The 25,295-nt window shown below is 37.9% G+C and overlaps 1 protein-coding gene across 1 annotated transcript in view; it reads right to left on the reverse strand.

Annotated features, from left to right (window-relative positions):
* Positions 1–25,295, reverse strand: part of AGMO (alkylglycerol monooxygenase) — a 197,039-nt gene that overhangs the window by 150,456 nt on the left and 21,288 nt on the right. The window lies entirely within an intron of this gene.

A 25,295-nucleotide genomic window follows, 5' to 3' on the forward strand; every position in this document is an offset into this window, starting at 1 on the left:
CCTTTATATAGTCAGAAAAGTTTGAAAATCTGAAAAATCCGTTAAAAGTTTGCAAGGTGAACTAATAAAAGCATTATAAAGGCTCTGATTATACTGAATTACAGTACAAGACCCTTTATTTTCATGTGCCAGTCATTTATATTATTTGAGTACGTAGAGCAGTCACCCAGACTGAAAAACTCCTGCCATTTCTCATAACGAAGAGATTCTTTGCTACCATGTCAAAAATTAATCCAAGGCTCTTATGACCTTTACAGTGCAAGTGGTTTGGCTATTTATTGCATACATCTTTTGAGAGAGGGAGGAAAAAATGACTTTTTTTTCCCCCTGAAGTTATCAAATATTAAAAATAGGTAGGGAAAATTATTTTTACAGTCATTTTCCCCAAAGTGGTTCATGCTTAGAAGCTTGGACAAATCCTCAGATAATCTGTCCTACCCTCTATATTTCTTAATAACATAAAAAGTTGAACTTGTTCCCATTCCCCCACTCCTGCTTAAGAAAATGTTCTTAAATTTATTTTATTTATTAAGATTACATAAAGTGTTTCTTTCACAGTAAGAATTCCTAACCAGCTTAGTCCCCTGTGCTGGGAGGAGAAAGACTCTTTTCATGGATACTCAGCCAAGGGTTCCTGAGAGTTAATACTCCCACTCTTCTTCTTTGAGTGTCAAGGGATTTTTAACATCCGCAAAACAGACAGGAACTTGGTTTTATGCCTTAGGAAAAGAATGGCTTTTTTTTCACCACATAATAATCTGCTGTGCAATTACCAATAAAAAAGTAATATTCTCTGCTATAAACTGAACAATGTGCAAGAAGCATTTATTGGTAATGTACTGCAAAAGGCATAAGGAATTTAAATCAAGTTTTAAAGTGAATATAGAAATCAACAACATAAAGAAACCACAAGCACTATACAATGCAAATTATTTAAATGATAAATAGAAGCCTGTAATATGACAGGATATTGAGACATCACAGACTAAATTGTTCACTTTTATAAAACACTGATAACTAGTAGATTGCATTCACGGTATCAAGTGCCATAAGGTCTAGATAGGTATAACATGTTCACATAAAAGAAGCATTAGTTTCAATCAGCTCTGTGTGGGAGCATTTCCCTTCACAAATCCAGCTGGAGGACAAGGGCCTTTATTAAACTAAAGGCTACTGCGTCCAAAGTCTAATAAGACAGATAGAGGGAATGAAGGTTTTGTCCCTGCCACATCCGTTTACTGTGTATATAAGTGGCGGTTAACCTGTCTTAAATTAGAATTTGCTGCCTTTTTTTTTGGCCAGTAGAAGAGTAGATCAATGAAACAAATCCTTCACGTGATGGACAATTTTAAGAGTAAGGAAACAAGTTGGATGAATATTGACCCCTCACAAAAGCTGTTATTTTGCTCAAAGAGACCATTAAAGACACTTAAACATTTCATAATAAATTCATCTTGAACACTGAGCAACTGGAAAAGTCTTTCATTCAAAAATATATGCACATGTTGCTATTGAGTGAGAACGTGGCAGTATTAAAATAACACTCATGCTGTACAAAACTGTATTTTTCTCTCTTTTGAGCCATTTCACACATGTGAAAATGTTTTTATAAAACTATAAAATGTCGAATCATGCTTACCTTTACAAAGAGAATACTAGCAATTATGTATCTGCCATCATTAGGAAGGTGAAGTTCCCACTGACTGGAAAAGGGGAAAATAGCCCCCATTTTTAAAAAGGAAAAAAAGGAATACTCGGGGAACTACAGGCCAGTCAGTCTCAACTCTGTGCCTGGCAAGGTCATGGAGCAGAACCTCCAAAAAACTATACTAAGGTATATTGGAAAAAAGGAGGTGATTGGTGATGGTCCACATGGCTTCACTCAGGGCAAATCATGCCTGACACATATAGCAGAGTTACAGTGTCAATGGATAAAGGAAGAGCAACTGACGTCATCTACTTGGACTTGTGCAAAGCATTTGACACTGTGCTGCATGACATCCTTGTCTCTAAATTGGAGAGACATGGATTTCATGGACGGACAATATGGTTGACTGTATGATTGCACTTAGAGAGTTGTAGTCAACGGCTCGATGACCAAGTAGAGACCAGTGACGAGTGGCGTTCCTCAGGGGTCAATACAGAGGCTGGTGCTGTTTAATATCTTTGTTGGTGACATGGACAGTGAGATCGAGTGCACCCTCAGCAACTTTGCTGATGACACCAAGCTGTGTGGTGTGGTGGACACCCTGGAGGGAAGAGATGTCATCCGGAGGGACCTTGACAGGCTTGAGAGATGGACCTCTGCAAACTTCAAGAAGTTCAACCAGACCAAGCGCAAGGTCCTGGCACACGGGAAACCAACTGTTTCCTAGGCTGCATCCAAAGAAGCATGGCTAGCAGGTCGAGGGAGGTGATTCTGTCCCTCTACTCTGCTCTCGTAAGACCGCACCTGGAGTACTGTGTTCGGCTCTGGGGCTCTCAACAAAAGAAGGACATGGAGCTGTTGGAGCGAATCCAGAGGAGGGCCATGAAGATGATGGCCTCCTGTGAAGACAGGCTGAGAGAGAGTTGGGGTTGTTCAGCTGGGAGAAGAGAAGGCTCTGGGGAGACCTTCTAGCAGCCTTCCAGTACCTAAAGGAGGCCTACAAGAAAGCTAGAGAGGGACTTTTGACAAGGGTATGGAGTGATAGGACAAGGGACAATGGATTTAAACTGAAAGAGGGTAGATTTACATTAGATCTAAGGAAGAAATTCTTCACTATGAGGTTGGCGAGGCACTGGACCAGGTTGCCCAGAATAGTTGTGGCTGCCCCATCCCTGGAAGTGTTAAAGGCCAGGTTGGATGAGGCTTTGGGCAACCTGATCTAGGGAAAGGTGTCCCTGCCCATGGCCAGGGCATTGGAACCAGATGATCTTGAAGGTCACTTCCAACCCAAACTATTCTATAATTAATCAAAACTATTGCCCAAAACTTAATCATCATTCTGTGCAACACAAATTTTGAAAGCTGTTTTAAGGTATGTTCTTCTCCTGATCCATGGTTAAACTCTTACATAGGCAGCAAAACAGCAGCCAGCACAACATGCTTTCAGAGAGTGCATACATTCTATGCTTTCTTGATGGACAGACTAATTCCTGCCTAAAGCAATATGAGATAAAAGCCACTACATGTCTTTTCCAGGTGACTACAGGTTGGGTAGAATAACCCAAGCTACCTTGCAACTACTTCTTTTGCGTATTGCAAACCAAGGCAGCAAAATGTAATGCAAACTAATCCTGCTTTGTCAGAATAGTCTCAGATCTTGCAATGAGCTCTGTTTTTCCATGGCTATCAGAAATAAACTAGCTAGATTAAAGATGTCCCCATGAGCAGCAGTTAATTCTGTAAGAGCAATTACTACAGAACACAGCTATGCTAGCAGAGATAATGTTTTTCAGCCTATCGGGGAAAAATTATTCCTTAAATTGCTCCTTTCAGACATGAGAAAACAGTACAATGTTCTCCCTTAAATCCACGTTTTTTAAAAAAAAATATCAGAAATAGGTGCTCAGGTCAAACACAGATCTATATATTTTCCTTTAATTCTCATACTGACTCAGGATCACAGAATGGGATCAACCCAATGAATCAGAAAATTATACTGATCATATTTTGGCTTATCTCAGTGAATTCACCTGTCTGACCTTACAGGTTACCGCACCAAAAAGTAGAACTTAGTGATTCAGAAGTCCATGACTGTCCAAGATACGACCTGAAAATGTGACTGACAATTCACTTTGCACTGGCAAATAGAAAGCTCTGATTCTGGTTCCAGATATCTCCATATTGAGAATATCACAAACATAATTTTTAAAAATATTTCATATTTTATAATTAAATACAATTAAAAAATATATTGAACATGGCATTACAAACTACAGCAAGAATATCATCTACTAGCATCTTCAGGCATTATTCGTGCTTATATTTTCATATGTACAACTCAACGGTTGTACAATTTAGTAACAGTTGAAGAAGTTAATAGATACACAGAAAACACAGGGATGCTCTCAAGTTTTCAGTACATTGACTGTCAGAAGTTGCCATTCAACAGTTGCACGACTCAATTTTAAAGATCTATTTATAAGAAGGAATAAATTTGTTACCCTAGCTGCCTCACTCCAATAGTGTCTCAAGTAAACATTTTAAAATAGAAAATACTCCATATATTTATAATGTCACGAACATATAAAAATAGCCATCCATTAAACATGCACAGGTTCAAAAACATTTCTTCCTGCAAAGATGACTTTTCCATACTTCCTCCACTACAGTTGGATGTAAAGTACATTACAAGTCACAGGGTAGTAAGGGAAAGGCCCTCCCTTCTACATCAGCAGGAAAGTGCTAAGACCTCAGCACATCCCCAGTATCGTTTCCGCTGACCTTTTCCACGTCTAAAGGAGGCTCCAATCCAAACGACCCCCAAATTTCTCAGGCAACAGCAGCAACTGTCCTCAGTCCTTACCTTGCAACAGTTCACAGTCTCTTGCTCAAAGAAGGAAGGCAAACTAGAATCATCTTAAGAAATTCAGCCCTTTCTTTGCCATGCCTGTTTCTTTCTCCACCACCACGTCTGCTATGTTTGTGCTTTTTCCTTAAGTCACCTAATCTTCCAAAGGGATGGGAACTCTGAACAACAGAAAAATTTTTCACTTTATCTGTAGAGCTACTGGACACCTATTCCACTATGGTCCTAATGTACCAGGCTCTCAAATAGACATAAATTTCAATCCTTACCAACACACACACACACACACTCAGCTAAACCAGAAATGTTTAAATATCAACTTCGTGGAGTCACCTCTCAAAACAATGCTATTTCCATAGACTTATATACATTGATAATTAATTCTGATACCTAGAATTTTAAAATCTAGGTTTTGGTGCTTGTTACTGTATTGTTATGAAGAGACTACTTATTATTTAAAATTAATATATGATTAAACATTATATAAATTGTATGTTAATGAATATATGATTAAACATTATATAAATTGTATGTTAAATAAAGTTTGAATTCTACACATGTTCTTTTAAAATGTCAGTGCCATCACCATATCCAAGACACTGCAAAATAACCATTTGCTCTAGTAATTACTCCCTACGCTATGCTGTGGAATTAATGTTTCCAGAAATCAAATGATGAGTGACTTCTGAGATACTATTCTTATTTATGCTTCTTATGTCACCTATATTCACTGAAAAGTTGTTAAATGACTTCGCTGGTCCTTCATTTCTTCAGCTTCTTAAAGATGAAAAGTAAACTTATTTTATGCACCCTGTATGGAATTTATATTATTGCAAATCATGTCATACAAAACCTTACCACATCGCTTCAGTCAACTAGAAAATTGACGTTTCTGATTCACTTACTAAACAAAAACAATGAAAACCCTCTCATCTGAAAAAAAAAAAACCAAAACACCCTTATTGTCCTAAAAGCAATTCATCTTATTTCACTAAAAATATGCCTTCAATTGCCAGGACTGTATCATTTAATTGGAAATCTGAAATTGTAAGAAAACTTTGGATCTTTATCGTATTTCCAGAATATAAATGAGGAATGGATTTCTTAAAGAAGTCAGCTGTGCGTTCTTACAAAAACGTTTGCAATGCTCTGAAAAAGAATTAACTTAAATCATAACAGTAATAGAGATAGACAATATTTTTTTTCAAATCTTAAAAGCAAATACATTAACAAGTAATAAAATAAGAGCATTAAAACTTTGCTGCAGGTTTGTATTTAGTACTTACAGCAATAGAAAGTCTTTTGAATTTATCTAAAAGAATAAATTGAGTAATACTTTGTTCTACTTAATGAATTAGTAAAAATATGAGCACTTAAACATAGATACCTTATCTGAGAACATTAGGATACATTTTTTAAGATTTAAGAATCATTGGTGGGAAAAAAAAAAAATCATTAGTAAACAGAATACCACAAAGACATGCAAGCTGAGGTTATTCTGAACCAAAAAGTTTTACCTGTTTCCCTGTCAATTCCAATACTAGTCACAGTAGCAGTCTTGCAACTCACAGTAGCAGTGAAGTTGCAAACCCACTCCTATATATTATGTCTAACTAGCTGGAGACTGCCTGTGGTGACTAATTTTTTAAATTAGTTCTATAAGGTAATAGTCTTATTTTGAATGAGGTTCTCCTCATTTCTCTCACCATTTCAATTTTTAAATATTTTTCTTCTTACAGAGCATTACAAAAGCGTTTTGCTTTGATAGTCATGCATTTGGGTTACAACACTGCAATTAGGGGTATCAACCTGAGGAAAGACACAGGCTTTTGAGAACTCCACAGCCACGATATCATTTATTTTTTTAAAAAAAGCTACTTAATCTGGATAATAACTTCATGACTCTTCACCTCATATTCAGTGAGCCACCCTGTTTGATCCTCAATAGTTTAGTAGCATCATACACATACACACCAAACCAAACATGGCCAAGTCGGCTGTAGTATTATCAACATAATCTGCTTTGAAAACGTAACCCTAAGATTACTATTGTTATGAAATTTTACTATCCATGTCACACCACTAGATTTATTTGGCACTTGCAGTCATGACTTGTTCTTCCGGAGGAATTCCTCTATAATTGAGCATTAGTTATTGTACCATTAAACTACACTGTTTCCGTAAATTTTAAACAGATAACAGCACTTTCTAGCAAGTGTTTTTTTAGATACAAGTTTATTACCTAGTTACAAGGAGAAAAAAAGAAAAATTGGCTAGAAAAGGTTTTCCTTTTCTAGTTAAAAAAAAAATGAGGTTAACAGAAAACATCCTGCCATTGCTCCCAAAGGAATACTCCCCAACTACAAAATGAGAGAAGGCCATTTCTGAGTGTAAATATTTTAAAATGTAATGTAATAATAAACAGTTATCCTACATATTTTTTCTAATGTGATATTTGGTGTATTTATACTATAAGCATGGACCTTTTACAAGTATTTTTATCTGTTTCTTTCATTTGTGAATATTGATTTTTAGGTTCAACATTAACAATGGCAACAGTCCAGCATCCTGGTAGAAATATGCAGTGGGCACAGATTGCTCCGGTTCCAGGGCTTACTCATATTTCAGATGAGGAGTGGGTCTGTGCAGTTGAACTACTATTTTTCCACAAAACACCAAGAGACTGGGATGAATAGGCTCCTTTCATTATTCTCTGAAGGAAGAGGAAGACTAAAAGGTTCATGGCGAATTGTGTCTTCACATAAATGTCAGGACAAAGTAAGGCTCCCTGCAAAAACATTTTCTTTACAGTCTTGGCAAGCCTTTCCCTAAGAAATATTGCAGAATTGTGCTTATGATGTCAGACATACTTTAGTGAGTACGAAGGATTAACATTTTGTATCTCTCTGCTGATCTGTTCACCACTACGGGAAGCCAAAGGACAGAAGTAAGCTTTCTGTTAGCTTTCCTTAAAGCAAGACACAGAACTGTCACACCTCAGCCCTTGAGCTCAAGATACTATTTGACCAGAAGGGCTAACACTTAGGCATCTAATGTAAGCATTACTGCTTACCAAAATCTTATTTCCATACAAATATACAGGTCAAAAGCAGAACAAATCTCTTAAGATTGTTAAAAGGGTATAGGATTTATTGTGATTTTACTCTGTAGACTAACTCAGTCAATGTGGTAAAATTAGGTGTAGAATTAACAATTTTAGTTCACGTTGAGAGTTATATTCGTGAAGCACCAGATTAGAGTATTCTAAATAAATATTTTACACTAAATTGTAATCAGTATTACATCATGCTGTCTTTTACAATACAACGTATTTAATGGTTATCATATTGTAAATGTAGTGTATCAAGCTAGTAGATTATAGAGAATTAACAGACCTATTCGCAGTTATGGATAAAAAAGAAATTTAGATGAAAAAATGAATTTTTACTTTAAAATAAATCTCAATCTCAAAATAGCTAACAACTGTAACTGTAACAAAGATTAACACAGCAGTCAGCAATGTAATTTTAAAATCCCTAAAAGTATTGAGAATACAACTTTAAAAATAAGTAATAAATAAATAAAATAATCAAAGGTTAAATTCATTACTTGCCTGAAGAATAACCCCAGGCTTTCAATTGAAGTTGTTGTGGAGAGTGTGTGGGAATCAATAACGTACAGTAGGACTCCATTGTCTCTCGTTTGACCTTGTTAATATTTAGCATTGAAAGCCACTGCCAATGCAGCATTCACCCACGTCAGACTTGAGGGCTGCAATACTTTGGTTTCAATTAGCATTCCAAAGTTGTCCTTAGAGCAAATCACAGGTACAGTGAATTTCTTTCTAAACTAAACATCATTCCCTGCATTTGGATTTTAATTGACAATACTTAGCAGCTACTCCTGTATTTTAATTCTTCTTGTAGAGTTTGATTCTGACTTTACCTCTACTGTGCTAGTAGTTCTGAACCACATGACAAACACGTTCAGCAACGATATAGGTTATAGAAGCAATTTCTACTAAAGTTTGGAGGGGTCTTGTAATCCTTTGAAAGTTAGAGATAACTGTGCATTTCACTATGGAGCCAGCAGCATCTGCCATGCTGAACTTTCCTCTGTCAATGTCTGGCATAACATAGAATAACCACTTTTGTTTGTTGGTTTGTTTTGTGTTTTTTTTTTTTTTCTAAAATAAACCAGTTTTACTCAGTCATTTTCAATCTGACTTTACTTTGGATATACTGAAATCAAATTAGTCCTGACAAACTAATAAAGATTGGGCTAATGTTTGGATGCGACACCGTTACGGAAATCTGTCTTACAAGAAGGAAATTTAACAGCTGCTTCTGGAGGAAGCATCTTTATCACTGAGTCAGAGTGGAACCAACTGCTTAGCATAATTTTAAAGGCAGCTCCTCTGTCACAGGCATCGTCATTCAGTTGATGTGTAAAAATCATTTATAAATATTAGCAATCATCTGGCATTTTTCAAAAGAACAGGAAAGTTAATCCTGTTTCCTGACTGAGTTCTGCCTTGCATAATTACATTCTGACTACCTAAGTTCCCCTGCAATTTCAGTTAATTACAGTATTATTCTTACTTCCTGTCCTAAAGTTATTTGTGTAGTAACCGTATCCTACTAGAGTGGAGGATGAAGTAAGCTCTATGAATTATTTTGATTAATGTGTAAAATGTTGTGCTATCGCCTCACACAAAAGACACTACATATTGGATATTATTCCCAACTAAAAAAATGTGTGAAACTTTTCAGCAATTATATTAACGCTCAGTAGCACACGTCTCAAGGGATGCTTGTATTACTCAACTAATAGCTATAAATCTATATGTAACTAAAAATATTAATACAGCCTTTTATTGAACAAAAGCAAATGAAAAACCTTAGATATCTCTAAAGAGACAAAAAATCTTTTTAAAAAATTTAATAGACATAAAAATATAGTCCTGTAGCACCTGCCATTGCCTTTTCCTTCATAAGAGGACAATTTTACCCAACTTGCCCACTAAAAACTACTATTGTCAGTTCGACAACATTGAAAAATCATTATATTTGCTTGACAATCACAAGCTTTTGAAGCATAACTAATCGGGAAGTGAATAGAGTATTTTCAGCAGCCTAGACAGGACTGCCCAAACTTTATAGCAAAATTTTGTTTTAGCTATATACAAAAATACAGGATTTCTTAGTGTCTGATATAAAAAGAGGATTTTCCTTCATTTTTGGTGCAAACTCTCATTTTGTAATTAACAGCAAAACTTCTGTGGGTTTCTATGGGACAGGGATTTATCCTTATCAACTTTGCCATGCAGTAGCCATATATCTATCCATCATAAATTTCCTCCCTTAGCTTCAGACCACTCCTCCTAAACTCATCTTGACTCCACGTACATTCCTCCATACCACCCCAATGCCTAATGTTTTCTGTCACATTCCTCTGCTCCATCCATCCCTCCCCACGCTCTCCCCTGCATCCAGCAGTGCTTCCATATCCCACTCACACGTGCAGATCTATAGCCTTTTCCTATCTCAATGTACCCCACTTTGCCTGCCCCAGTCTTCTCCCTCTATACAATTATTGTTCTGATATCTAAAATTTCTCTTAGTGCTTCAACTGCTGTAGTCTAGACCCTTTCCACTATTACAAGAATTATTTCACTCCTCCAAGATGCAGGAAAAAACCAAAGTAAATGTGTCCTATAGGCACAAAAATCAAAGCCAAAGAAAAAATAATCTCAGAATTATTTCAAAACCAACACCACAAATAAAGTTCTTGAGACAGGCGATAATATTGCAAGACCTGGCAACACCGACAACACATGCAGATAAGCCACCATGACATGCCGGAAAAACAACTAGTTTGACTGGCAAATTTGAACTACGTGTTTTGTCACGCTGGTCTCCTGTCCCCTGATCTGCATAAGGAAACCACAGCCACGAGTGAGAAGAGCAGGCAGGCAAGCAGGGTCGAGACCCCCTGCTCACCCAGGGGCATTGCAGCGCCCACCGTAACCATGGTGATGGATGAGAGCAGCTTCCAAGTACCACCTGGTTACTCAACCTTTAGCTGAAGGGGTTTTTCCCAGGGCCTGGCAATTTTTTTTTCTCCTCATGGGGAACAGCAGCTGCCCCAGGAGCAGGAACGAACTCCCAGGACCAGGATTAACCACTTCTATAATCACTTTTTTGTGGTCACTCTCCATCCCCCTTCCTTGTTCTCTTTTCTTAACTGCTTCCCTTCTCTATGTGCAAAGGTATGTGGCAGCAAGTATTGCGTGTGGTGATACCTCCACAGTCTCTTTGCACCTTTTAATGTCTTCCCTTGTCCTGAGCACATGGCACTTCCAAGCAATGCTTTAAGGAGTATACTGAAATTGAAACAAGCTACTTCTACATGCTTGCAATGGTCGATCTTCAGGTCATGCTCCAGAGCCAATTTGTTCTCATACACAACTGGGAAGAAATCAGTAAGTCATTGAAGAAATTTGAGGTTGGACAGCCTGTGTCTTGAGACAAGGATTTCTGGAAGTTCTTTATTTTTTCTGAGGAGGGAGAGACTAGACTTCTATAATTACATGGGTTTTATGTTTTCTAATGTTTATACACTGTCAGAACGGGAACATAAAAACAAGTCTATATAAGCACAACAAAAAAAGTCTTCCAAGGGTGTTCCCATTTAAAATTACAGGCCATGCCATTTGAGGGAGCTTGAAGTGCTGGAACATGCTGCTACACTGCCTGCCCAGGAGAAGGATAACCCCATTTAAAAGTTTCCCTCTTGACATGCTTGTTTTGGAGCTCCTAAAGGAGTGGGGAGTTCACATGAACGAGTTCACCACCTCCCATGCACTGGGGCAGGCTCCAGCCCTCACTCGCCTCTCTGGGGCCCTGTGGGCCATGGGAGATCTTTAGCCCGAGGACGGAGAGAAAGATCTGGCCAGTAACAACACCGACGTGCAGGAAGGGGCCTCCTCTGCCTCACTGCTAGTTTGGTGGCAAGACCCTCTTATCCCCCATCAGCAGAGGAAAATCCCTTCCACATTAAGTACAATTATAGGTGAAAATTGGCTGCCAATTTTTGAAAATCTGTCCCTTTAAGTTTTAAGGGAGCTGGTTTCCTTTTCAATTTTAAATATATCTCACCCATATGGGAATAATACATAATCAAATCCAATATTTTTCCTACTGCCTAGCAGCTAAGTTATTTACTTGACTTTAACAAGACTTTTCTTCCCTCTTCCCAAGTTTGAGAGCAAGCACAAGCTGAGATGAGCTGTGCTGCTGTATGAGCAGGCAGCCGCTTCCAACAATTTCTTTGAAAAGAAGCAGATCTGTATGTTAGGTGGGAAAGGGAGAGACTTCGCGTAGGCGGGGGAAAGAGGGGAAAAAGTCAAGGTTTAAATTTTTTCTTGTCGTAAATAAGCAGCTTGAAACATGGGAACAGAAAATAGGAAACTTTCAAAGACTCGACACACCTATTTCCTACTGCTGGAAAATTAAGATGGTTCCATAAGCTGCATCTCTCCTAAATTAAAAACAATGCACAAAGGGTGTTAAGTTAGCCACGCAGCCATAATGGCCATTAAAAAACCTCCACTTCTCTGTTGTGCAACTTGCATGTGCAACCTGCATCTGTTCTTAAGACACTAAATTGAAAGCAAATCAAAGAGTTTTACTTTGAATCAATTGTTTTTTCCCCCCTTAAACTGCAGAAACAAAAATTTAGCATGTTTACTATTTACAACTTCCTTCTCAGAAGACACAGGTAGAGCATTCATGCCTTCCAAAATGTAACCTTACACATCTGGCCAGCAAACATCTGGATATTTATCTTCACTCATCATTTCCTTCAGTAAGTCCAAAACTGTCAGTTATTTCAGCTGAGATTCAGCCCAAGGGAGTACAAAAAAAAAGTTACATCCTTCTTTTGTCCAGGTTTTATAAACTGCTTTTTACCTTTTTCCCTGGGATATCAGTAAGTATAAAAATAAGCAGTCTGGATTCCTTTGACTGTGGTTTTTATTCTGTGAATACGTACTTCTGTAGCCACAGGGAGCATACATATGCAATTGTATTTATTATGCAGTCATATCTGCAATGCATGCAAAATATCCTACATCTTTAAACAGACTTTTTTTTTAGGTGTTACATACATCCAGAAAAAAAACACATCACAAGAATACAGATTGATTTGTGAATACACTATATAGCAAAACTTATGCCAGTTAAACTTGAGATTTGGGATACTCACGAAACATGAAATGTGACCATCAATTCACTTACAGAAAATAAAATAAAATTTAAAAATCTCCAAAACCTCACCTGCAGAATTATAATAGAAGCAATGCCTTTGGACTGGAGGCACCTGCCTGAGGAGTTCACCCCGAGTTTGTTCCTTACTCTGCCACCATTCTAGGAAAGTCTCTTCATCCGCCTGTGCCATCCTTCCCCTATTTTACAGAGGGGCATAGTGAAACTCATCTCCTTCGCAAAATACTTAGCAGTTTAACTATGAAAAAAAACCCCACTCTAAAAGACTCAGATATCCTTACCAAAGATATGTATTTAGCAAAAGAAAATGTCAATCATTTCTGAATCTATCGAATTACAAGTTTAGTTTTTCTTATTATTCAGTAATTTAAAGCTACTACTGACTTTACATTTTCCAAATCATCAGCCTGGTATCCAATCTGAAATTGCTTTGCAAAATGTTTTGGACAAGACAAAGAATTCAAACTATACAATGAGGTGGGTTTTTTTCCAAGCCTGTTGTTTATCTGAGGTTGCACTCACATCTCATTTGTTATTTCTTTGAACCAGCTTCGTGCTTTCAAACTTAACTCTGCTTGGTGAAGTTGAAGTGCACTTAGAAGGGAGGTTACATTAAAAATCATACCCCTACTTAAAGACAAAAGAGCAAAAATGAATATTATAGCTAATTCTATCATTTAGTATGAATTTATTTTATACATGTACTGTGGGCACTTTGCACACTGCCATTTTTCCCACAGGGATGCTGCAAAGCATTTATGACTCAGATTAGATTTACCCATATGGTACAAGGGAAGCTGCTAATGATATAACAAGCTTACATACTTTGCATTTCTCCATAATACTTTTAGATTTATTTTTCAACTTTACATCAACAAATAAAATATATGTTTAAGTACCAAAACAACACTTACAATAAAAAATTTAAAATTTCAAGTTAGAATGGGTGGATAAGAAAGATCAGGAGAAGACCAAAGCCACAAATAGTGGAAAAGACTTGAGAGGGGGCTTTGACAGGTTTGCTCATTCCTGCCTCACATCACTTCTAAGCAACAAACCACTCAGAAACAGTTCCTTTTTTCTCTTTTTCCTTTCTTTTTTTAAACAGAAGGTAATTTCCACTTAAAAGTATATTAAATTAAAAGACAGTTTCAGATGAAAAACTCCTTTTATTTTTATTTCTGTAACACATCATAGGTTACCTTGCTAAAAAAAAAGGTAAAATTTTATTTTCATTACTAGAAACTTTTTCGGATCTCAGCATCCGTGTGTGTTAACAGTCACTATAATTGAAAAGAAAATAAAAGAAAACATAAAAGCATATAAAATATATGATGCACATATAAAGCATATACTTTCCTTACTCCACTGTGCTGTAAAATCAAAAAAAATCATGCTTTTTTTCTGTCTCAATTTAATAGGCCAGTTTCCCATTGATGGAAAGCATGAACATGATGTCATTGATTTCTGAAACAATTCCTTATGAAAACATGTCACATGCCATAGTGTTATTACAATCTGAGAGCCTGCACTTCCCTTTTTATAGTTACCAATAGCTTTGCCACTGCTGAACTTACAAGTATAATAGGCAAGGTATTCTTAGAACAACAGTGATATTTGTGATATACATTCATTAAAGCAAAAGGAATTCTCCCAGTTTTCTTAAAGTTAAAAGTAACAATGGAGAATCTCACTCATGTTTTACAAGGTCACGTGCCCACGTTGCTCTGCGTCGTCTCAAGCAGTACCCTCTCCTTTTTACTGATAGTCTGCATAATGACTGTCACTCACTTGTCTTCATCAGAGACACTGAGCACAGTGTTTTCAGAATAAAAGGTTGTAAGAGTTTCTGAAAGTTAAAAATTAGGTAAAATAAAGAGTCTTTCTCCTGGACCCTACAAAATCTTGCACTTCCCCATGTATATATACCAATATGATTTGATTATTAATAATTTTTGTTTACCAGAAACAGAAACAAATTTTGTGAATACTTCATTTAGCCATCAAAATAAGTAGCCCCGAGGCTAACATCCAGAGCTCAAATCCAAGCACTTTGCAGAATCCAACTATGAACACCACAGTAACAGCTAAGCGATTGTTATTTGGGATATCTGTCTTTCATACAGATTTATACATGAGGACATTGTAGATATCTTCTACAGGATGTTTATGTTCTATTTAGAGCATGTCTTCATACTTTTAAAATATTTAAACTTAATTTATTCAGGTTTGACTATTTTTTGAGAAAAACTAATTGAGAAATACTGTATGTTATTTAAATATCATTGGCTGGAAAAAAAAAGTTATGCCAAAAAAGGATTTACCGATAATTTTAGCTCTTAAAAAGAGAAGAAAAAAAAAGACAAAAAATCTGGTTAGTAATTTCTATTAAGTTACACCTTCCACCAGCATGCTATCAATTTAGATAGAGTGTAATGTGGAAAAGATTGCCATTCCTACACCCAAAAAGCATTTTTGGCAGTTTAAATACTTTAATTAAGGCAATAAAGATGCATTGAAGGAAACATACATGCAAAGAACATTGTCCAGATACAATAATGTTTTGTCTGCTCCAAACACACTTTAAATGTTAATTGCTGATCTTGAAATGTATAATAAAGTATTTTAAATGGTAATGGCCTCACTAGATTTTTAGCAAGGAAGGAAAACTATTACAGACACCCAGCTTCTAGAAATCTGAGTAATATCCTGAAAGGAACAGCTTGCCATTTGGGGGTTGGGATGGAATGCACTTTTAGTCTGCTTTAAAAAGTCATTTTAAATTTCTTACTCATAGCAAAAAAAACCAATACCCTTTTCAAATTGCAAATAATCATGCATCTATTCTTTGTAAGGAGTGCACATCAGACGGTAAAACTGAGGGTGCAATGAGTAATGGACAGTCTTTTCTTCTTTTTTTTTAATTTTAGCTAATTCTGAAATGACGGATTGTATGCTCTTGGAAATATTTATATTACCAAATGTAATTAAAAAAATTTTCTCTCTATGTATATATGCATAAAATACGTATTGATGGATACACACTAGAGAACTGTATTTAAATTACAGAAGCATTTGCATAAAAAGCATGTGTGAAAAAATGGAAATAGCAATGACATTTATGATATGTCTTTGATCCTAATACTCTACAAATAGGAGTTTTTAACAATGTCCCACTGAGGAACAGAAGCATGAGTCCAAGCCCTTCAGAGCAGCCCATCTCGCCAGGAGGAGAGCTGGCCCCATGTCCCTGCTCCACATCCCCCAGAATGGGGGCTCCATTCCAAATTCTGTGGTTCCCCACAGAACCACACACATGCCCCAGGAGCCACCTTACCTTTCCCTGTAACACTGTGAAGGTGTGCCAAAGCTAAATTCTGCACAGTTTGAAAAGTGTTTGAAAAGAAATTTCAAAAGTGTTATTCGAAATTGCAAAGTACTATAGGTCTTCATAGGGCCTATTAGCTAAAATGCTGCCTCAAGAGCAGGGATGCAGAGAGAGCGCTCTGTGCATTTCTTTCTCCATGCTAAAACTATACAGACTGACAAACAGAGCAATAATGACCAGGTCATTTTTACTAGAACAGCAGAAGAAAAAACTTCTTTTTGTGAGAGAAAAAGCACAAGCATCTCAATGGGCTCTCTGTTTTAACAATGTCTTTTATTTCTCTAGGACTCTGCTTCTGCTTTAAAACTTAGTGACAAAACACAGTTACTACTGCTGCTTTTTGATGAATTATATGACGTATGCTTTCACTCTAAATCTAATTCCTTACAATCACATTTTCATATCACAAATTAAAACTGATTGTTACGTTTGATACCTTTTATTGTTGATCTGACTATTTCAGCCTACTAGCAAAACATGGAAGGGACAAAAATGAACTTTGCCCGTCTTTGAGCGTCCCTCCAGCCCCGAACAAAGCCCTCTAGCAAGACAGTGTGCAAAGCTGCTGTATCATAAACAAAAGAGCTAGCATCTCCAAAGTCATTGCAACTGGTTTATAAAAGAAACGTGTTTAACACGAGCCTGGATCAAATTATTTGTGTGTGAATTATTCAGGAAATAGATACTAGTGAGTATTTTCATATTTCTCTCTAATTTAGTAAGAAGCCTTTAGCTGAAGTAAGTAACATGGCTTAAAATTAGGTGAAGAGGAACAAGAATATATATTCTCAGGTGGGTTTTAATTTGCTCTAAATATAAGTTTCTAGCATAAGATACATATTCAAAGTTTAAGACAGAAACAAGAAAGGAAGAGAAGACAGACATAGCTGGACTGCTTTCCTTGAACAAGCAGTTGACCTTCCAAACATAGTCTCTCTCTTCAACTCATGAAGTCACCTGATTGAAGGTGGTTCTGTAACACTTAGGAGGTCAAATAGTGCATAATAGAACTATTACAGACTTTTTTTTCAGATAAAACCCCATAAAAATAAAATCTTCAAACTACTGCAGAAGAACCAGTTTCCCCTCTCCCACACTCACTAACTGCAAAAATATTCACTTCAAAACTTGGATAACTCACATCTTACTTTATGTTCTGTAACACCTTAAGAAGTACAAGTGTTATGCACCATTTCATTGGTTTTCAGCAGCACACTTGGAAAAGCATGTCAAATGAACTGTTTCTCTGCACAGTGAATTAGGTACTTTCATACTCATGTCTCCACTCAGACTGAAAAGGGATTCTTTTTTTCCCTGTTCAGAAAGCACAGGCATGGACTAGAGGGCAGCACTAGCTCAGGATACAAATGCGTGAAGGCAGCTGACTTTTTGAATGGTCAACTCATGCCAATTTACAGTAAACTCATGCTAATTTACAGCAAACCTCCTTCTCCCACTTCATCCCATAAGATATTGGTTTAAGCTGTTCATGCACAATGACACTTCTATCAGATTAGTTTAATAGTCAGGAGGACGACTGTAATCACAACAGCCACGTGTGCAACGTATTGATTTCTTCATTACAACCACCTGTTTAATCCACACACTGTGCACATTTCCTGGGGATCTCAGAAGAGAGTCATTTCACAAATTACTTTTGGAATTCATTTCAAGCTTCAGAAAGTTTAGGTTTTACTGCCTTAAAGAAAAATTTAGATGAAAAAGAACAGAGATTTTCCCCACAGCTTTGAATATTTAAGGATATTTATTTTACATTTTCTAATGTTTTACTGTAAAAGCATGTTACAAACTTGCTTTTGTGCAAGCAGATTCAGAGCTTTTTTCCCAGTCTGTGCACTCAGGAACAACTCAGGCAGTGCAGGCAGGAAAAAGATGAGATTCTACCCTCCAGACGCTCATAGGTACCTCTCATTAATGCATGCCTATAGAAAGTGCCTTGAGATGGCCAATGTATCATGCAAATCCTCAAAGCAGGATTTGAGTATTAACTTTGTGCTGACCCCTTTCCCAGCCATAAGAAAAGACAACAAGTAAAATGGAGGAACATGATTTCTTTTTCATTTTGTACCACGGAGTTTGCCAGATCTCTTGATCGTGGAAGACAGAAAAGATAAACAGTGCTCAGAGGAGATGGAATTACCACCTGAATTTTTGGCACAAAAAATTGTGTCATAATAGTGTCAGCTCACACTTTCATGGATACTTTCATGGATATTTCAAGACATCTAAGATGAAAAGATATAGTGCCTCTGGCATCATCAAAAAATAAAAAAAAAAAGATTGCTTTTATACTCATATCAAGGCCTAATTCATAACAATCATAGAGATCCATCTCTCCCAGTATCCTGTGGCAAAGAAAAGCAATTACCAGATATTTACAGAAAAACTACAGGAATCATGCATAGTGACTTCTCTCCTAATACCCTTCCATCATCCAAAGATAAGCAGCTTATGTCTTCTTGGATCAGATGTTTAACCCATGGAGTTTAATTCCTCACCTGCAGCAATGAGCCCTGTCCTACCCTCCACTACATTATATTCCTACTCCCGAGAACATCCTAGAGCAGTTCCAAAGAGCCAAAAATCCACAGCTGATGACTTTGCCTGCCGTCAGCCTGTCAGTGGATTTGTTATTACCACCATTCTTAACAACTTCTGGCATATCACATATTTAGAAAATCTATTCACCCATAAATCTCTTTTGGATACTCAGACATTAAAATTAAGCAAAAGCTCTCCAGTGGATTTCCTCTTATTCCCAACTTTAAACTCTTCAGATTACAGAGATTTTTCAGAAAGTCACTTATTATCTCACAGCTTCTCAAGTGAAAAAGGAAGGAGCTTGTGATATTTACATGTGCCACTGAAGTTAACGGACTAAATGAATCAACCTCACTCTATATCATGACATTATTAATGCCAGTATACGAGAAATCAGTCTTTCAAACAACAGGAATTTACTATGAACAGCAGAAATCTGACAACAATACAGGCAGGCTCCTATAATTTTATGGGACCCTAGACCACTCCCCATCAGGAAGCCTCATTGCAACTGAGGTAGCTTTCAGGTGAACTTTTTCAACTAAGATATACATTTAAATATCAGAAGGAATGGCAACATTTTTGTTTGCTAAGATTGACTGTGGTCTTCTACAAATTCAGTGTCCACTCAGAAAATTACATGATGCATGGTAAAGGAGCACCTCTTATTTCTGAAAAGTAAGAGAAAGGTAAAAGATAGAGTTATAAAAACAAGCGTATAGTAAAAACAAATGATGTAGTTTATTTACAGTGGAGTTGGAAGGCAGGGAATGAATCATAATCACATGAACTCTCTATTTATTTTCAATTCATGTTATGCTGTCTGCAGGTATTAGACTAGAATCAATCAGAAGATAGAACAGAAAATATGACAATCAGCTATTGCTTTTGCTATTTTTATGAGGCAAGCAGAGTCAGCATTTTAATATCCTGCTTTCCCAAACCTGTTTAAAAAATAAGAAAAAAAACAACTGACAGAATGGCAAACAATGTTTTTCTCTAAAATTCACAAGAAGAGAATATTTTTCTCTTAATCAGTGGGTATCAATTCCCTTTGCAATCAACACAAGCTGTGACAAGAAAAAGAGCAGAGCTTCATTCAGTCACTTGACAGTTTTCAAAGTTTTCTGTCTTTCACTGAGGTGGAATTAAATTTGTTTCATGCTGGATAATCAATATGGTACTGAATTTCTAGTCAAGGAAATAGCAGCATTTTCCCACTTGCAAGAACAAGACTGAAAAAAACACCACACCCCAACCCTCTCCTCCCTCCCCCCAAATTAAGTCTTTGGCATGTAAAAGAACATTGTCATTTACTGTAATTTCTAGGGGAATACAGATTTTCCTGAAAAGAAAACCTTGTGTCTCTGACCACATTCCCAATAACAAAAGTCAGACAACATTTTATTACAATGAATTTCCCATAAATCTGAAATCCTTTAAGTCCAAAATTATTTCAGTATACTATCAATTCTTAATATAAAATCTACTTAACAAGTCCATTCTAATATTCTGACTTCAGACAAGTACATTATAAAATGCAGATGAAAAGAACACTTCAAAGGCAGGAATGAGTCAGATAAATAAAGATAGCACAATCATATGATTCCAATACACCCTCCAAAAATGAGCAGTAAATGTAGATGGTGAAGAGACTTTGAGTCCTGCTGTCTTTAACAAGCTTGCAAGCTCGAACTCATCTCCTTGTTCAACAGTGAACACAGCACTGCGCTGCTGTCCAAAGCGGTATCATATTAGGATTATTATTGCAGACTACGTACATAATTAGCAGAAAGAACAGTACTAGGTTTTACTGTTGCCCATTCTAGTCATTTCAATGACACGAATCTTGAGGCACTACCCACCCCAATTTACCTACTCTGGTTCCTTATAAAAGAATGAGTTACCTGCCTCTGCACTACTGACCCAGAAAATCCTCTCTGCTCTCTCTGAAGTCTCCAGTTATCCCATAGATTCTGTGCTAGCAAGTCTGGCTTATGTTGCTAATGCCCTTAACCACTGGGCAGGACCACATGTCCTGCCCCATGGCTAAGTTGACCCCATGACTACTGAACCAAGTTGAATTGCTTAAGAAGGAAACCCAACACAACCCTGTTTTTTAACATGGACTATTTCAGTGATCTTATGCTCGTAGTCTCCATGCAGGAGGTTTTTTTCAGAACTGAGTGGGTGGTAAACTGCAGCATGGTGTAGGAAAGAGTGGTCAGAAACTTCTGAAGTCAGCTCTGCTGCTGAAGAAATTGTTCTATAAAACTGTAACAAAAGATGCTTACTGGGAGAAGAGGCAGATGCAATGTGAGTCATGGCTAAGAGAAACCTCCTTTTTAAAAAATTCTACAAAACAGGAGATGAAAAGTTCGCAAAGCTTCCAATTCTTGGAAATATTAGAAAGAAAACCACCTCAACATCCTCAGTTGAGACATTTTGCCGCAGATCTGAGGCACGGCCTTTTGAGGGACAAAGACGAAGCGAGTTTTCAGAGTTTCTTCTTTGTCCTCTGACTCTCCAGAAGCTGGCCTTGGCCAAAAGGTCAGTCCTGTGGGCTGGGAGACTCTGAGAAGCTTGGAGTCTGCTGTTGCAGGATACGCCTGGTGTAGTAGAAGGCTTATTTCTCATCCGCCATAAAAAACCTCAGAATTATTAAGAGACATGCCACTAACTCAAAATTTTATGTAGCAGCTGGGGAATCTGCTGAGGATATACTTATCAGTTGAGGTTTATTTTACGACCTCTGCACATAACTCAAACCACCAGCTGATATTGGCTCGCCCTTTTGCGGACAGGGACCATGTCACGTATCCCACAGGGTGGCTGGAAGCCGCCGGCGGACAATGGGGGTGAGCGGCTGCCACGGCTGCCGCGGCTCTGGCAGAACAATGCAGCTGCGGCGGAGGTTGGCCCCGCCGAAGGAAACTCGCTTCTCCCAGGTTGTCTGAGGGGAGGGACACCAGAGCAATGGAAATTCCCCAGCAGTAACGGAGAACAAAAGAAGAGGTGTTGGAAGCTGCCGTTAAAAAGAGGCAGGCTCTCTAGACCTGCTGGCTGCCAGACTTGGATAGCTTCTTCCAGGGGCTGAAAGAGGAGAGGAGGGTCCCCCGGCTGACAGAGAACCACACTGCTCTGCAGGATGCAATCCCCCAGGAAGCCTTGATTTAAAACTACTCCCTCTCACAGAGGGACAGAGTTTTACAGCTCCCCGCCATCCCCCATTGGGGTATGGGGTTGAGATGGCAGCCACTGCCGAGGGCTCTGCTCAGCCCAGGGTGTCCCTGGGGGGACCCCACACCCGAGTCAGCCACGAAAACTCCCTGCCCAGACCTGGGCTCTGCACAAGCTCTCTCTTGTTTTTCCATGGATCTGGAAGTCTCTAGATTTCCTCCCCTGATTAAAAGGTGTGGCTGTTGAAGAAATCAGTTTACAGAGCCTCCAAATTCCTTACTGCCGTTGTCATATGTCTGCAAGAGGAGTATGTGCGAGGCCAGGGCGCGGGGAAGGGTGTGCTGCACCACGGCTAGGGCTTGGCTCTGGGACCGCTGAATCCCCCTTCCTAGCAGGAGTAACTCTGCAAGGACTCTGCACCTGGAGAGGAAACTTGAGGAGCAATCCATATATGCCAGATTAAAATATCTGGTAAAAATCCCTTAAACCCATGCATATCCTTCCCTGAAAAAAAAAATTAAAATAAAACCTGTCATCTCACTGCTTACTTTCCTTAGTAGTACAGTCGTAATGGGTGGTTTTTACTGAAACAAAGGGAAAAGTTACACTGATTTATAAATTCATTAAAACACCAGGAGAAAAAGCAGCGGTTAACTAAGTACTCCCATTGACTGCCGTGGCTTTTGGATCAGGCCCAGAAGAATGCTGGAATAAGTGGTGAAACATTTTATTTTCTAACATTTTAGTGGCTACTGCAAACAATGGAAAATACAAGCATATACGTAGAATAACTCTATCCTTTGCAAAATGAGATCACACCTAAAAATACTTCCTCTCATTGCTGTATAACTTCAGTTTATGATAATAGCTATTACACACATATAGTGAAGAGGAAAAAATAGCTTCTCAAGTGCTGGGATTAAAACTTGGTATTGTACTGTAAAGTTTCTACTACAGAAGAAACTTGAAAATCTATAGTGATTCAGGCTATTTATTCAAATAACAGAACAGACTATCCAATTACTGCATGGACAACATGAAATAAGATAGTAAAAAGCAAGGGATTTGAGTTATCAAATTATGGCTTGGAGATAGGAAAATCTTCGTGATACTGATGATTCTTTGTATCAAAATTATATCAAGTATTCAGAAACAACTGCAAAACGTATCTGAATTTTAGTTTTCCAGTTTGAAACAATTAGTGCTATTATTTACATCCCTACACATAAGCCCACACAGCTTGAATTTCCTGGGATATACATGTGCTATTAATTTTAAACTTTGCTCTAGGATCCAAGCCTGAATCACCAGGCCCTGTCACTTTCTAGCACAAGGGTGTGTTTTGACCACTTGTACCACAGACTGCTCCAGTGTCCTCACTTCTCAAAGTGTAAAGATATTTTTCGGGAGTTTACATTTTAGTTTTTAAAAGCTAAAGTCCTACACTTAAATTTCCTTAGCAACTTCCGAAGCAGCCGACTTTTGCAGCTGTGTTGCCATGCTACAGGTTTCATCATTGCTTGACCAGAGAAGAGAGCATTGGTTAAGCTAAAATCTCAATTTAGAGTGATTTTCTATAACATTGCATCAGTTCCCTGCTGAGTAGCATGGAAGCGAGTGACAATTCCGTAACATGAAGACAAGTAAATTAGTATTTATAGAACAGTTCAGCGCTAACCTTCTTAAGACACGAGAAGCATTTTGTTATGCAGTTTCGTCAACTCCATTAGATATAGACAGAATTGGTTTGGATTTTAATTCTAAAGCTGCTGGCACAATTCATTTCAAAATGTGCAATCCCCTCAAAATAGAGGAAAACAGACAAGAGTAAACGCAAAATTGCTGCAGGAACAGAAATACATGCAATTGCTTTATTGAGCACAGCGCTGACCCTGCTCCATTCTCTGCCAGTGGGAATTTTACCACTGACTCCAGTGAAAGCACAGCCAGGCTAGTGATTTTCTAACACTTGAAGGCAATTATTTTTATTCTAAAATGCAGGAATAGCCTCCCGCTCCGGTCTGGTTCTCAGCCTGAGGCTGTAGCCCTGCCAGCACTGTTAATGTCATTGTTTGCGAAGTGTATTCCCAGTCTCGCGTACACCCACGCAGGGCTCCCAGCTCCTGGCCATGATGTCCCCCCACTGCATTGTTCCAGCTCCCCCCTGCTTCCTTGCCTCCCGCCCCGGCCCACCGCCAGCCCCGGCCCCCCGCACCATTGTTGTCCCCCTGCACCCACCCTGCATTGTTCTCACCCCCACCCGCCTGCCCGCCATCCCCACCCGGGAGGGACTCTTCCTCCCTCCCACTCCCCGCAGCAGTTCAGGCTCCTTTCTTACCTACTTCCATATATTCCACTGACCTATCGGCATCAAAACATCTTCCCTTTCTGAAAGCGCATTACACAATCTATCGTTACTGGAGCCCACAGCTTTTGCGAGCTGTGGGCGCTCTGCCTTGAGAAGCCCTGTCCAAAGTCTCTTAAACAACAAGAAGATTCTTATTTCGTTGCTACAGACTTTAGTCAGGCCCAAAATTGGGACGGATAGAAAGCATTATTGCATTTTCAGATAGGACACAAAAGACTAGAGCAAAAGTATCTTGTCACTACAGAACAGAAATACGTAATAAGACAGATATATAGGGATCGATATTATTACCTCTTCACAATATATATGTACAGAAATGACTGGCATGATTTACATGGACTACATTGTTACAATAAATAAAAGTTAAATCCTTAAAAGCAGGGTTAAAAATGTACTTTAAAAACAAAAAAAACACAAGCCAAGGCTCATGTTTCCGTAGTCAACTGTTAATTTCAGACAGGATTTCTAAAATACCTTATTTATATATGTATATCTATATTCATATATATGTAAAGTATAAAAACAGTTTTATTCATTTATCAATTAAACAATGATTAAATGTTTAAAAATATTTTTAAAAATCTATAGAAGCGGACGAAGTTTGCCAGCTGTCCTGCCATTATTTTGGCCACCTTGCTTTTTACAGCCCTCCATTTTGTACACCCACAAGGTTCTTTGGAAATAGCTATCTGTACTGTGCTGTATTTTTCATGCCGACATATAGGAATACAAACCCTACATTTTTATGTACTTTTTATTTTTTTCCTATGATATTTCACTTTTGCAGTGGTACTGCTTTCAAAATGATACTCCCTCTTTTCACAAGATCATGTTTATTATACGAAGGATGATATGATGCGTAAACTGTTTCCCATGCTCCAAGTAAAAGTGAATCTTTGCTAATTCTGGGGAAGAAGAGCAGCTGTATATGCTTAGAGTAGATTAGGTACAGAAACAAAACCAAATACCTCATTCTATTAATAAATAATTAAAAT

This window comes from Tauraco erythrolophus, chromosome 7 (genome assembly GCF_009769465.1).
Source record: "Tauraco erythrolophus isolate bTauEry1 chromosome 7, bTauEry1.pri, whole genome shotgun sequence".
Classification (NCBI taxonomy): domain Eukaryota; kingdom Metazoa; phylum Chordata; class Aves; order Musophagiformes; family Musophagidae; genus Tauraco; species Tauraco erythrolophus.